The sequence below is a fragment of the Crinia signifera genome, chromosome 2 (assembly GCF_055691185.1).
Source record: "Crinia signifera chromosome 2, ASM5569118v1, whole genome shotgun sequence".
NCBI classification, from domain to species: domain Eukaryota; kingdom Metazoa; phylum Chordata; class Amphibia; order Anura; family Myobatrachidae; genus Crinia; species Crinia signifera.
The window spans coordinates 106040237-106053479 of NC_139218.1; the positions used below are offsets into that span (position 1 = coordinate 106040237).

General features: G+C 42.7%; 1 protein-coding gene across 1 annotated transcript in view; it reads right to left on the minus strand.

The window, feature by feature from the left end:
* Positions 1 to 8447, minus strand: part of GPR161 (G protein-coupled receptor 161) — a 35651-nt gene extending 27204 nt beyond the window's left edge. Inside the window, exon 1 of the mRNA XM_083172692.1 lies at positions 8203 to 8447. The gene's annotated coding sequence lies outside the window, so the exon portion shown is untranslated. The remainder of the gene's footprint in view (positions 1 to 8202) is intronic.
* Positions 8448 to 13243: the final 4796 nt, after the last annotated feature.

Genomic DNA, 13243 nt, shown 5'->3' on the forward strand with positions numbered 1-13243 from the left:
GAAATACTGAATGTAGTATACGTCCCGATGTGTCAAATTTATCATACTTCCTTGATAATAATTTTATGCATGTTAGATTACCGGTAATTACAGTTCAAGACAACACTTGGTCGTATGGATATGTGCCCAAATATTCATTAAATGCATCCGATGACCCAATCTATCAATAGCACCACATGATACCTCAATAATAGTCATGCTTATTGGTAACAGATTAATAATTCACTGTATGTATACTTATGAGTTGTTGTTACAGAAAAAGGCAAATGGATCACCCTTGGGCGCAGCTGCTAGTAGGTCTCAAACACTCAATGAGGAGACACCACTCCTCCGACAATACACAAACCACACAAATTCTTATGTGGAAACCTTCCAGCGCTTATAACACAAAATACAATACTTCCCTTTTGTTCATGGGATGATTCTATTGGACAGGTGGATGGAACAAAGATAATTGTAGTAAATTTTCATTGGTATTAGTCCATGTAAAAAACAGAGACAAAAATAGCATATAGTGAAGTATGTCCACACTGTAAAATCGGTTTTACACCCGTGCAGGTAAGTAGGGGCTGTGCAGCTGGTTCTTCCACCTGATGGTATCTACAAATGACTTGCATACCCAAACTCACATCAAAGATGTGACTCACAAAGCACATCAAGGTATCTTTGACTTTTGATGCGTACCCCAACTCACAATGTGTGGATGTTATATTAGATGAATCATAAAAACTTTTAATGACTTCCACATCCAGAAGTACAAAACATACAAGATAAAAAAGTTTTTATGATCCATCTACTGAGTGGTCTGAAAGATACCTTGATGCGAACATCACAGCACTGATACTAGTGAGCTGGGGTACGCATTCCCTTGGCAATATCTTCTCCCCTTTTGGATATATTGAAAGATACCTTGATGTGAGAATATAACATCCACACATTGTGAGTTGGGGTACGCATCAAAAGGATCTTTGTTCCATCCACCTGTCCAATAGAATCATCCCATGAACAAAAGGGAAGTATTGTATTTTGTGTTATGTGTTGTTGTACCTACAATACTGGTTTTGTACATATGAAACGACTGACGATACATGTGTAGATATGAATGAAAAACTGGAAACAGCAAAGAGAGAAAAAGGAAAAAAGGGGAAAACAAGAAGAGCACAGGGAAAAAGGAAAAGGAAGGGTACTCTTTACCTAGAAGGGCGCCCGCGATTGAAATCGCGGGCGTCGGGGGTAAAAAATCGCAGGCATCGTGGGTAAATCGCGGGTACATTAAAAACGGGTGCCCACGATGAACGCGATTTTCCCATAGGGATCAATGTTAAAAACGGTGATTGACCGCGATTTTAATGTTAAATGCCTCAATGCCCGCGATTTGGCCATAGGAATCAATGTTAAATGGGCCACAGAGCCCTAATAGTCACCGTGAACTCTGAAATGGCCCCCACAATTGTTAACGCCACCCCACGATCAACGTCAACCCGAAGCGTGGCGAGGGGCGGCGGTACGCGTCCTCCGACCTTTTCATGCCCTACTATCCACGTCGGCGTGGAGTTGAGAATAGAATAGTGTGGCGAGCGCAGCAAACCACCGAGGCCCGAAGCGTGGCGAGCGCAGCGAGCCCCGCAAGGGGACGCGGATACCTTCACAGGTAAACGCGTCCCCTCGCGGGCTTCACAGGTGTCCGCTTTTCGCCACGGACACCTGTGAAGCCCGCAAAGGGGACGCGTATAACTGTGAAGGTATCCGCGTCCCCTTGCCACGCTTCGGGCCTCGGTGGCTCGCTGCGCTCGCCACACTATTCTATTCTCAACTCCACGCCGACGTGGATAGTAGGGCATGAAAAGGTCGGAGGACGCGTACCGCTGTGCTCGCCACGCTTCGGGTTGACTTTGATCGTGGGGTGGCGTTAACAATTGTGGGGGCCATTTCAGAGTTCACGGTGACTATTAGGGTTCTGTGGCCCATTTAACATTGTTTCCTATGTAAAAATCGCGGGCATTGAGGCATTGAACACTAAAATCGGGTCCAATCTCATTTTTAACATTGGTCCCTATGGGAAATCGCGGCCATCGCGTCGCACCCGATTTTTAGTGCATCCGATGGTCGCGATGGGCGCCCTTCTAGGTAAAGAGTACCAAAGGAAGAAAGAATTAAGGGGGACAAGGGGGGGGGGGGGTTTACAGGAAAATATTCCCATCATGCCCAGGCGCCCATCACACTTAACAATCTATAGTGACATACCATCCTATATAAAGCCCAAATTAAAAACAGTTACATTTTTCTGTTAAATTTCTTTTTTCCCACTTATTTTTCAAAAAAATCACAACCAGGCGCTATTCATACACTTAAATATCACTATCCACGGAACACCCATTACCATGGAAACCATGGAATCGGAATGTACATATAGATAAGAATCAAATCTTTAAAGGAACACACTCAGTGAATTATACTCGAATTATACGGGTTTTTGGGAAAAAAAAAGTAGAAAATTAACAAAAAAAGTGTGACGGGCGCCTGGTATTCCTGGAGGGAAAGCACTATACTTTAGGCATAGTCCGTGAGGAAGGAGTTTAGAGTGCATAAATGCTATTGTGGATATTATTTTAAAACTTCGCACCCTTTAGGGTAATATGGCATTATGAGGCAAATTAGTTTGAGGTGATAGCTGGCAGATTGAGAGCGTTTATGGTAAACTGGTATGTCCAGTATTTGATACGCATAACAGTCAGACATGACATGCAAGCCGGTGTGTATGCCTGAGTAGTACTTCCGGCAGCTGATACGCATAGTGGCTGGAGATGAGACGCAAGCCGGCGGGTCTCCCTATATACAGAGCGTCACAGCATTTCCGGTAATTGGTACGCAGCTGGACTGTGGCACACAAGCCAGCGGGACTTCCGGTTTGTGCATTAAACGCTGATGGCGGAGCGCAGACTGGATTACTGTGGCTGAATGATTTATAGGTAAGATATCATCACCAGTGAGTCTCCTTGTGGTTGTGATGCATATTAAGTATACCTTTGTATGTACGGTGCACCCTGGTTTAATTGTAGGTATGTGATATTAGACTTCCTGAGTATGGAAGTGGGAGGTGCGTCTCTGGGCATATAAGGCACCCATTACAATATGGTAGTTGCACACTGAGGAGGGCAGGAGAGGAGATCTTGATAAAGATCTCGCAGGTAGACCGAAACGTTGACCATAACCCACTGTCATGTAAACTGAAAATATATTCTTGTGGTATGCATTAAATACTCTTTACAAGCAAGATTGAGAAAACCGGTGAGTGCATCTTATTGTTCACAAGGACTATATATATGTATATATATATATATATATATATATATATATATATATATATGGGGTACCCTTTCAATGCGCTACAATGAATGAAATGAGTGGGCAGCAACTAAGTAGGTCCCCCCTGTTAGTGGGGGAGAAGGGGGAGAAATGGCAGACAATCAACAAAGTGCGCCCTAATCAGATGTATCCACCACCAATAGAACAAATAGTGACAATGTGGTCACGATACAACAGATTTAATATAAAACAGGTAAAAATGACAATAAAACACTTTTTTCATCTGTGTGGAGTCATAAATTCAATAACGGTCAATATACAAGGACACCCAACGCGTTTCGTCGTTGCAACGACTTCCTCAGGGGTAACCGTCCGCAGGCAACTTAACTTATGGACAAAGATGTTTCTGTCTCAGTGTAATACAGCTTTCAATTAGACTCAGTAGACAAATGTAAGGGAGTGGATCCTTAGTAGATCTCAATCCTGATGCATGACTGCATCTAAAAAGTAATCAATTTCCATACAGAACGAGGGAAAAAATTGGGGGAATATCCCGAAGAAATTCAGATTGATCCTTAGTGTAGTACCAAAAACCTCAATATGCAGTGCTAGGTGGTCATATGTGGGACTGGTGTCTGGACAAGTTGGCCTTATGTATGGGGGCCTTAAGACTTCTAAGATGAAAATCTGCTCTAATAAGCTTAGAGTGTATGGCCTTTTATCCAGCCAACTACCATATAAAGTTGATGTGTATCATTTGAATCCCAAAACTGAAGTGAGTCACTTCAGTTTTGGGATTCAAATTATACACATCACCTATATACGGTAGTTGGCTGGGTAAAAGACCATACACTCTAAGCTTATTAGAGCAGATTTTCATTTTAGAAGATTTCTCACCAACAGCTGATTATCCCGGATGTATATGGGATACTGGATTTTGTGTTAGATTTACACCCTATTCAATCGTTAAGTATATTGTTTTTTTCTTGCCCCTGAGGAAGTCTTACTGACGAAGCGCTTTGGGCTTCACACCTAATCGACTAACTTCTACTAACAAGTAGCCAAAGAACATTACTAACACCGGCTAACGATTTATGAAAGGAGATATTAAGTGCCAAGTATTTTGAAGTGTATCTATACAGCCAAAACTGTACGGGTGACATTTAATAGAGTCCAATTTTTTTTTTTTTTGCGATAATTAGGAAACAAAATGGCGTTAGCGCATTTTTTCCTCAAATGGTCCATTTAATTGGGTGTGCAGAGTCTCATTTTTCGCATTTTTTTCCGAAAACGCACACTTTCTCAATGTGCGGGAAAAATTAGCAATTTTATCGCATCCAGATGTTTTCGCACAGAAAAGTATACGCATATTTAATGGGATGCGCAAACGGAAATCGCACTTTTGAGGTGTCTATAAATCGCACTTTTTTCAGACCAGGTTCTGATGTGCGAATAGGTCAGAGACATGCACAGATCATTGTGATCTGTGCATGTTTCTGGTGTAAAAATAGAGTTAAATAAAAAAATTGAAGAAAAAAAAAAGGGCGTGGGGCCCCCCCTGCTGAGCATAAACAGCCCCGGGCTCAAAGAGCCGGTCCTGGTTTCATAAAATCATGGGGCAAAGCAAATAGGGGTCCCCTGGATTTTATAAAACCAGCACCAGGCTCAAGGGCCGGTCCTGGTTCCCAAAATACGGGGGACAAAATGAGTAGGGGTCCCCCCTGTATTTCAAGAACCAGCACCGGGCCCAACCAGCCAGCAGGGTAATGCCACAGCCGGGGGGAGACTTTTTATACAAGTCCCCCCGGCCAAAGCATTCATCCTCCTGACCGGTCAGCATGGGCAGGGGTCCTGGGGGAGTGGGGACCCCCCTAAAGAAGGGGTCCCCCCTCCAGAACTTACCTGCCCATTCTGAAGCCTGGGGTTGTCCTTGATGTCCCTGGGCTGTGGGCATCGAGCTGATTTTGTGTAAAAAATTTATGAAAAACGATTATTTTATACCGTGGAACTATGAGTCCCAGCAAGCCTCCCCCACATGCTGGGACTTGGAGAACCACAAGTCCCAGAATGCGGGGCATTAAAGGACCCGCTGACACTTGTAATTCCACAGTAAAAGAATTAGTTAAATAAACACACTGACTCCCATTAAAAATAAAACTTTAATACATCCAAAGCCCACACATACTGATACTTACCTATCTTGAGCCCATAGGTTGGTCCCTGGGTCCGGTGCTCCGGGGTCCGGGACTTAAGGGCTGAAGAGTCCGGGCTCCAGGATCCGAAGAAATCCATAGGGGGACCTGTGGAAGAAAATCCTACTCACCAAGGTCCTCAGGCGAAGCTCTGTCCTCTTGATCCGACGTAGTCCAGGTCTTCTGCCCCGCGTCAGGTCTTCTGCATCTACTCCCGCTGGTACCCGTCTAATGAACTAGCCGGAAAGAGGCTGATGCTCCATCTTCAGGGTCTCTCCTCCGAATGATTCTATTGGCCACCAAACTCGGCTCCTGATTGGCCGCTAGGCGAGTAGGATTTCCATCCACAGGTAGCCCTTTGGATTACTTTGGATCCTGGAGCCCCGGAACCAAGGCCCCGGACTCTGCAGCCCAGGAACCAAGGCACCGGACCATGGAGCCCCGGACCCAGGAGCACCGGACCCAGGGACCTACCGACGGGATCAAGATAGGCAAGTATCAGTATGTGTGGGCTTTGGATGTATTAAAGTTTTATTTTTCTTGTGTCAGTTTTATTTTTCTTGTATAGTTCCACAGTATAAGACAATTGTTGATTATTCTATTTTTTACACTGCAATCATCTCGATGCCCACAGCCCAGGGGCATCGAGGACAGCACCAGGCTTCAGCCTGGTCAGTAAAGTCCTGGAGGGGGGAGGGGCTTTATTGGGGGATCCCCACTCCCCCAGGTCCCCTGGCCAGGCTGACTGGTCGGTAGGGTTAATGGTTTGGCCGCAGGACCTTATATAATAAGTGTCACCCGGCTGTGGCATTACCCTGCTGGCTGGTTTGGCCTGGAGCTGGTTCTTAAAATACAGGGGACCCCTAGTAACTTTGTCCCCCATATTTTGGGAACCTGCCCTGGACCAGGAGCCTGGGGCTGGTTTTAAAAAATCGGGGAACTCCTATTTGCCGGGTTTCCTGAATTTTTATTACCAGCCCCGGCTCTTTCAGCCTGGTGCTGCTTACGGATCTGTTTTTTTTTTTTTCATTTATTTTACCATATTTTTTTTTTACACATTGCAGCCTGCACGGATCTGACTGATCTGTGCAGACTGCCTGTACAAATTTGTATTAGCGGCCGTATATATGCCCGCTAATACGAATCATTACACCATCGGAGCGTTACAAAGCAGTCGTATTTGACTGCTTTGTAAATCTCCCCCGGAACACGACTTTGCATACGGCTTAAACAGCCGTATGCAGTCGTAGTCATTCATATTAAGAATACGAAATTTTGTATTCGTATTCTTAGTAAATTTCCCCCCATGTATATTTCACATTGGCACATTAAACATTATTCTTTGTATCCTCAAACACTGGGAATACGTTAAAACCTTCTTTAACATGGCCAGGTGTTGGCTTTGTAAGATAGTATTTTGGTTAGTGGTTTATGATATATTTTGGTACTGAAAGCTTAACTGTTAAATCTAATTGCAACACCCAGGAAATGTTTTCTCATGGTCAAAAGGTCGACATGCACTCAGTTGACAGTGACTAAAAGGTTGACATGAGTTTTTCAGATGTTTTTGTGTAAATGTCAACATCTGAGCATGTGTACCCCAATTACTGTCGTGTGTAGCCTAGCATGGCTTGCAATGCTTCAGGCCATGTGCCTTGCTCCACTACTGCTGCACTTGGTGCACTTTACTGTTCCCATTCGGAGTCCATGTGGATGGTAAAGTGTGAAATAGTCCCAAAAAATGAAGCGAGAAATTGTGAAAAACTCATGAGCACCTTTTCACATACTGACTTTTGAAAAAAATCCCGGTGTGCGCGATGAAACGCATTGAGGACTCCCTCTAATATTTGGCCTGCAAGCCTACCGGACACTCGGACACTGATTCCCCATGTCCGCTCCACTGTTATTCCACCAACCGACTCCAGATACTTGTTGGATGTGCCCCCTGCCACTCGCCTGGCTACTATTGTAGCTGTATACAAGTCACCTTTATGAAGTACTACAGCTGTAAGTAATTCAATACGTACATAAAAGTTTATTTACCACCAACTATGATTATTTTACACAGAAAGAATCTCTGCAGTTTTATTGGATTGTCCAAAATTGGGATGTCCATAGATTGTTGGTATACAGCGTCCTGTGAAGCACACAGCACTGCTGACTCCAAGGTACGGCAGCCAGCGTGTAAATTACATGCAATATTGCATGCATGTTTCCCCCTTTTCAATGTGTGGTGCAACTGTACACATAATAAAATGTCATTATTATTATTATATTCATATGGTAAACATGCAAATAGAAACCTTATATATGTAGCATTTTCAGGTGTAAATGTCAACCCGGTATATGTAGCATGTACAGGTGTAAAAATCAGCCTGGTGTAGGTAGCATGTACAGATGTATACATCAGACTGGTGTATGTAGAATGTATGAGTGTAAACATCAGACCGGTATATGTAACATGTACAGGTGCAAATGTCAACCTGGTATATATAGCATGGACAGGTGTAAACATCACCCCAGTATATGTATCATGTAATTGTAATAATGCCCATATAAGTTATCAGGAGTCTAGACTTACCCCACGGTCCCATTCCCTAACTGGGGACTGCACACACAGACACAGACACTGGGATGTATGGGATCAGCAGGCATAAGTGACCATTGCCATGGTAACTGCCCAAACCCTGCACTTCCATCTCACCTCTCAGACCGTGACCGGTGGTCTCTGTGGAACACATGTAAGGTAGAGCGGGATAGTTGGCCAATAGTACACCTGCCTCTCCGGAGACACTGCAGCTGCCATAAGTCCGCTACTCTCTCAGCCCAGAGCCAGTGTAGCCAACTATGAAATAAAATTTAAAGAACTAAGCAACTAATGAGTGAAAAAGTGTGTATCCAGATGACAGTAAACACCATTACGGATGGCCATTGACCATCGATAAGTCATGATCATTGATGGTTATAGTTGATGTAGAATAGTTTTGCCATTGATAGGGGTGGAACCATATGTTTCTCCTCCATTAATGGCACATCATATCTGAATAGTTCCCCTCTACAAAATGTGCCGTGACACGGTGACCCATGAAGCCCTAACCTCATGTTCTGATTGGCCCACAGGTAAGTCAGTCAAATAAAATGGATGACCATTGATAGTTAAAACCACTAAAGGCCATCCATTACATATTATGCTGCCATTGGTGACCATTTGTACTATCGTCAACGACAGTAACCATTGATAGTAATAACAACGATGGCCATCCCTAAACATAACTGCGTATCATGCATTGAAAGTCCTGGAGTGCCACCTGTTTTCTCTGATTACATGTGGGATGTGTTTTGCAATCAAGAGAATGGGACCCCTGGATAGACATAAATAAACTTCTTCAGAACATCATTAAACTTCATTGCCCTCATGGGCTCCCTTATGGTTACAGAGCGGCGGTGTCTACATGGCATATGGTCGTATTGTCGACAGCATTTAGGTCGACACCGTTGGGTCGACAGGTGGGAAGGTCGACAGGGTTCTAGGTCGACATGGGTCAATGTCGACATGGGTTTAGGTCGACAGGTCGTTAGGTCAACATGGTTTTTTTCACTGTTTTTCTGAGCCAACATGTGCCGACGGGCGGTATTTCCTGCCCTACCATCCACTAGGGTGTGGTGGGAGAATAAAATAGTGTGCCCACAGCATTACCAGCAAAGTGAGCGTTGCGAGGGGCTGCGGTTGACTTCCAACTGTGGCCATGTCGACTGTGTCGACATTCGGGTAAAAATAAAAACCAGTGAAAAAACCTATGTCGACCTAACCCATATCTCGACGTAAACCCATGTCGACCTAGACACCTGTCAATTGACCCATGTCGACCTAGAACCCTGTCGACCCAACGGTGTTGACCTAAGGACTGTCGGCCTAACTATGGTTGATAAAACGATCCACACCCCTTTACATGGAGGGAGAGAGAGACAGGGGACAAATCGGCAGCTCACAGAGCATTGGAAATATAGGGCTGGTTCCCGCCATCAAATGGTAAACATTGGACGGTTTTGCAAGTGTGCCCTCGCATTCAGTGCCAAGATTGTGTGCATGTTCACAGGTCTTTTCTCCCAGTAGCATTAAGCAACTACCCCATTTACACAAGGGTTGCCTACCTGACCCTCTCCATCAGGGAGAAATTGCTCTGTTCCTGGACTTCCCTGGTAATGTATGATTTCCATCACCTGTGGTGAAACGCCTTATCAATTAACTAGCTCACGTTACTTTACCAAGGAAGTCCAGGAACAGAGCATTTTCTCCCTGAATGAGCGGGCCAGGTAGGCAACCCTGATTTACACCCCATCCTCTTCATGTCACGCTTTGCCTGTGTTAAATCTTATTTCTTGCTCTGCCTAAAACAAAGAAAATTAAAATAAAAAATAAAATACATCCAACTAGCAAAAAGAAAAAAAAAAGCACCTTGAAAAAAAAAAAAAAAATCCGGCTTCATTCTGCTGGTTCGTCACCATGGAAACTGAGCCACGTGATGTCCCCTCAAGACTCGCGACTCGCGAGACAGAGAAACTAAGGGGCGGAAATAGTGTTCGGGTAACTGAAAAAGACAGGCGCAGCTTGTGATGCGACCGAACGTCGCGCAGCGGTGACAAGTTATCAGCGCCGCGTTACTATTGAACGCGTCACAGGACGGGTGGTGTCAGACAGGAGGGATGATGGGTCGATAGAAGCTCCCTCCCCTCGTATAAAAGGAAGTGGGCGTTTGCAATCGTGCGCATTATATCGGGGACAATGCTGCAGGCAGGGTGTGCTGTGCACACTTTCATAGCTTAGCGGCCACGTGTTTGTGTTACGGCCTGTGACCAGTTTCCATTTTATATCAAGTGCGTGAGGAGACAAGATGTGTGTGGTGATGTGCTAAGCCCTAGGAGACGTAGAGCTGCTTGCTCAAGTGTCCCCGATGGCTAGTACGAGCGTGTACCAGTATTTGCACCTGTACAGAAATTGTTAGCTGCAGAGCTCTGCATGTGTCATCCTACACGGTTTTTTTCTATGACTGGGCAACTACAGAGGCGCTCTGCTGGAATTCCCAGTAGCTGTGATATAGAAACATGTACCCACTGCGTGTAGATCAGGGTTACCACCACTGTGTCACACCTGATGTAACTGAATAATGTGAATAACCTGGTAATAGCTAATAAAATAAAAATTGTATATCGATCAAAAAATACTGGTTGATGTGTTAATGATGTATGTAGTTAAAAACTTTTTTGTGATTATTTAATGTTATAGAAATTAAATGACAGTAATTGAACATACTGTATAAGAAGTATTCTAAAATATAGGCCCTAAAATAACTACACAAAAAGCAGTAAAGAGAAATACATTCAATACCTGACTTCCAATAATATAGTGCTTCATATTGGGATGGGAGTGAAAGGATAATGAAAAATCTTTTTAATTTTTTCCAGCAGCAAACTGGTTAGGGTTGCAGATGAGAGGTGGATGACTCAAGTGGAAATCATTTATTTTTTCTAAGCATAATGATGACCTCTGAATGGTGTGGGCATACTGTGCTCAGGCTAGAGATGGCAACGTGTCTGCTGCAGTAAGCAAATTTAAAGCTGGCACTTGGGCATATTGATTGACTTTGCTTGGTTTGTCCTTGCATTGTGCGGACAGATTTTGCAGTGCAGAATGTGTTGCTTTGTAAAAGCTATCCTGCCCTTCTATATTATATGTAATTATTTTGGGCAGCCCAAGCAGCATCAGGAGCAAGATCATTCTAATAACATTAATTTAAATTTGTCAGCTGCGCCCTATGGATGGATCGGCGGCCGTGGGGACTGGGCGGGCACCAAAGGTTTGTTTTATTAATGTTGTCTATAGTATTTTGTCCTCTGTTTTGGACAAAATTTTGTGTTGCTATACACACACCTCTCTAGATGAGACACAGATTATTACATTTTATTGATATAAAGAACCTTGCACTATATATGTATAAACTAATCTATTGTAGCCTGCACAATCTATCTCGTGCAAGACAAACTTCTAGTCTGGATATGTGTATATTGTTCTCGTGATTAGAACCGTTATATAAAGTTAGAAAAAGTTATTTGAAGCTCTTCACTACCCTAGATTACTACAAGACATACGTATACAATTTATTGTTTGATCACTTTTATGCTTTGTATATACGTGTACTTCCACTGCATACTGTTCCATCTCTTAAGCTTCAATAAAATACATTTGGAAAAAAAAAAAAAAAAATTTGTCAGCTGCGAGTATTCTATTTACTGCCTACACATGATTTCAGCGGAGCAATTCTGTTTTTCCTAAAATAAGTGTATTGAGAGATCAGGGCAGGTGCATATGGTGGTTATTATTATTTTGTAGGGAAGAGGAGCAGGCTGGTTTCCCCCAATATTGCTATGATGCCACAGGCTTTATTTAAATAAAGGGATTATGTGATCGGAAAATACTGAGACATTATTCACAGGTGAGAATGTGAAGCCAGATATGAGTCTTTGAAAGAAACAGGTTTATTATGTGAAATAAAGCTACCATGGACCAGAATGAAAATGCCCCTACCATTACAAGGAATCTCGTATTAATGCTGCTCCTTACTATTCAACTTACTATAACTTGTTTATATAACACCCCAGAGAATATAGTAACCATTGCATAGCACGTATTCACGTTGTCAGTGTAAAATTCCGTACACATTAGTTGATTATCGTTAATATACACAATATCGTCAACAATATTTTTGTACATATCAGCTAATGTGTACGCACTTTACTATTATTAACAGTTTCTTATATAGCGCATACATATTCCGCAGCGCTTTACAGAGAATATATGAACATTCACATCAGTCCCTGCCCCAGTGGAGCTCACAATCTATATTCCCTACCACATGCAAATGCACACACATTCTAGGGTTAATTTTGTTAGAAGCCAATTAACCTACCAGTATATTTTTGGATTGTGGAAGGAATTAGTAAGTAATTAATAAGAGAGCTTCCTTTGACACTGCCACCAATGTTTTTAGAGATGATTGGGATAGAATTATTAACGATTGCTTTTTCAAATTGACTGACCTTATAATCATTGAAACGAGGAGGAAACTAAAATCCCTAGATGAAGAAATAACTAAGTATAAAGATCTATTGGAACTAGGGATGGGACATCGGAAGAAAACATCGGTCAAATGATGTTTTTCAACATTGGTTGCAAAACATCATTTAGACCTAAACATTGGTACTGTGAACCCGATGTTAACCGATGTTTCGATATTTTTTTAAATAAAGCATACCAAAGCATATAATGCACTAATAAGCTTCTGAAATGATAAATAATCCCTCTATTAAGTTTATAACTTATGTTGATCATAGAAAATAACAAAAAAACTGTACACACAGTGCAACATACTGTAGAACATACTACATAGAACAATCACATAGTACATTGAAAAAAACTCTTTGTAGCAAAATAGGAATTTACGAATGAGGTACATTAATTATGGGCCTCACAATACAGGTGGATAAAACAAAATAAAAACTGGGAGGAGAATAACAGAAATTGGGGAAGGGGAGACTCCAGTCCAGCATACTTTCAAACTGGCCCCCAAATTTTCTTTTCCACATTGTGCAGAAATAGTAATTTTGACAGTAGTTTCCCATCTAGCCTATTCCTGGTTTTACCTTTAATTTCACCAGCTTTAGAGAACAGGCGTTCTGAAGGTACTGAA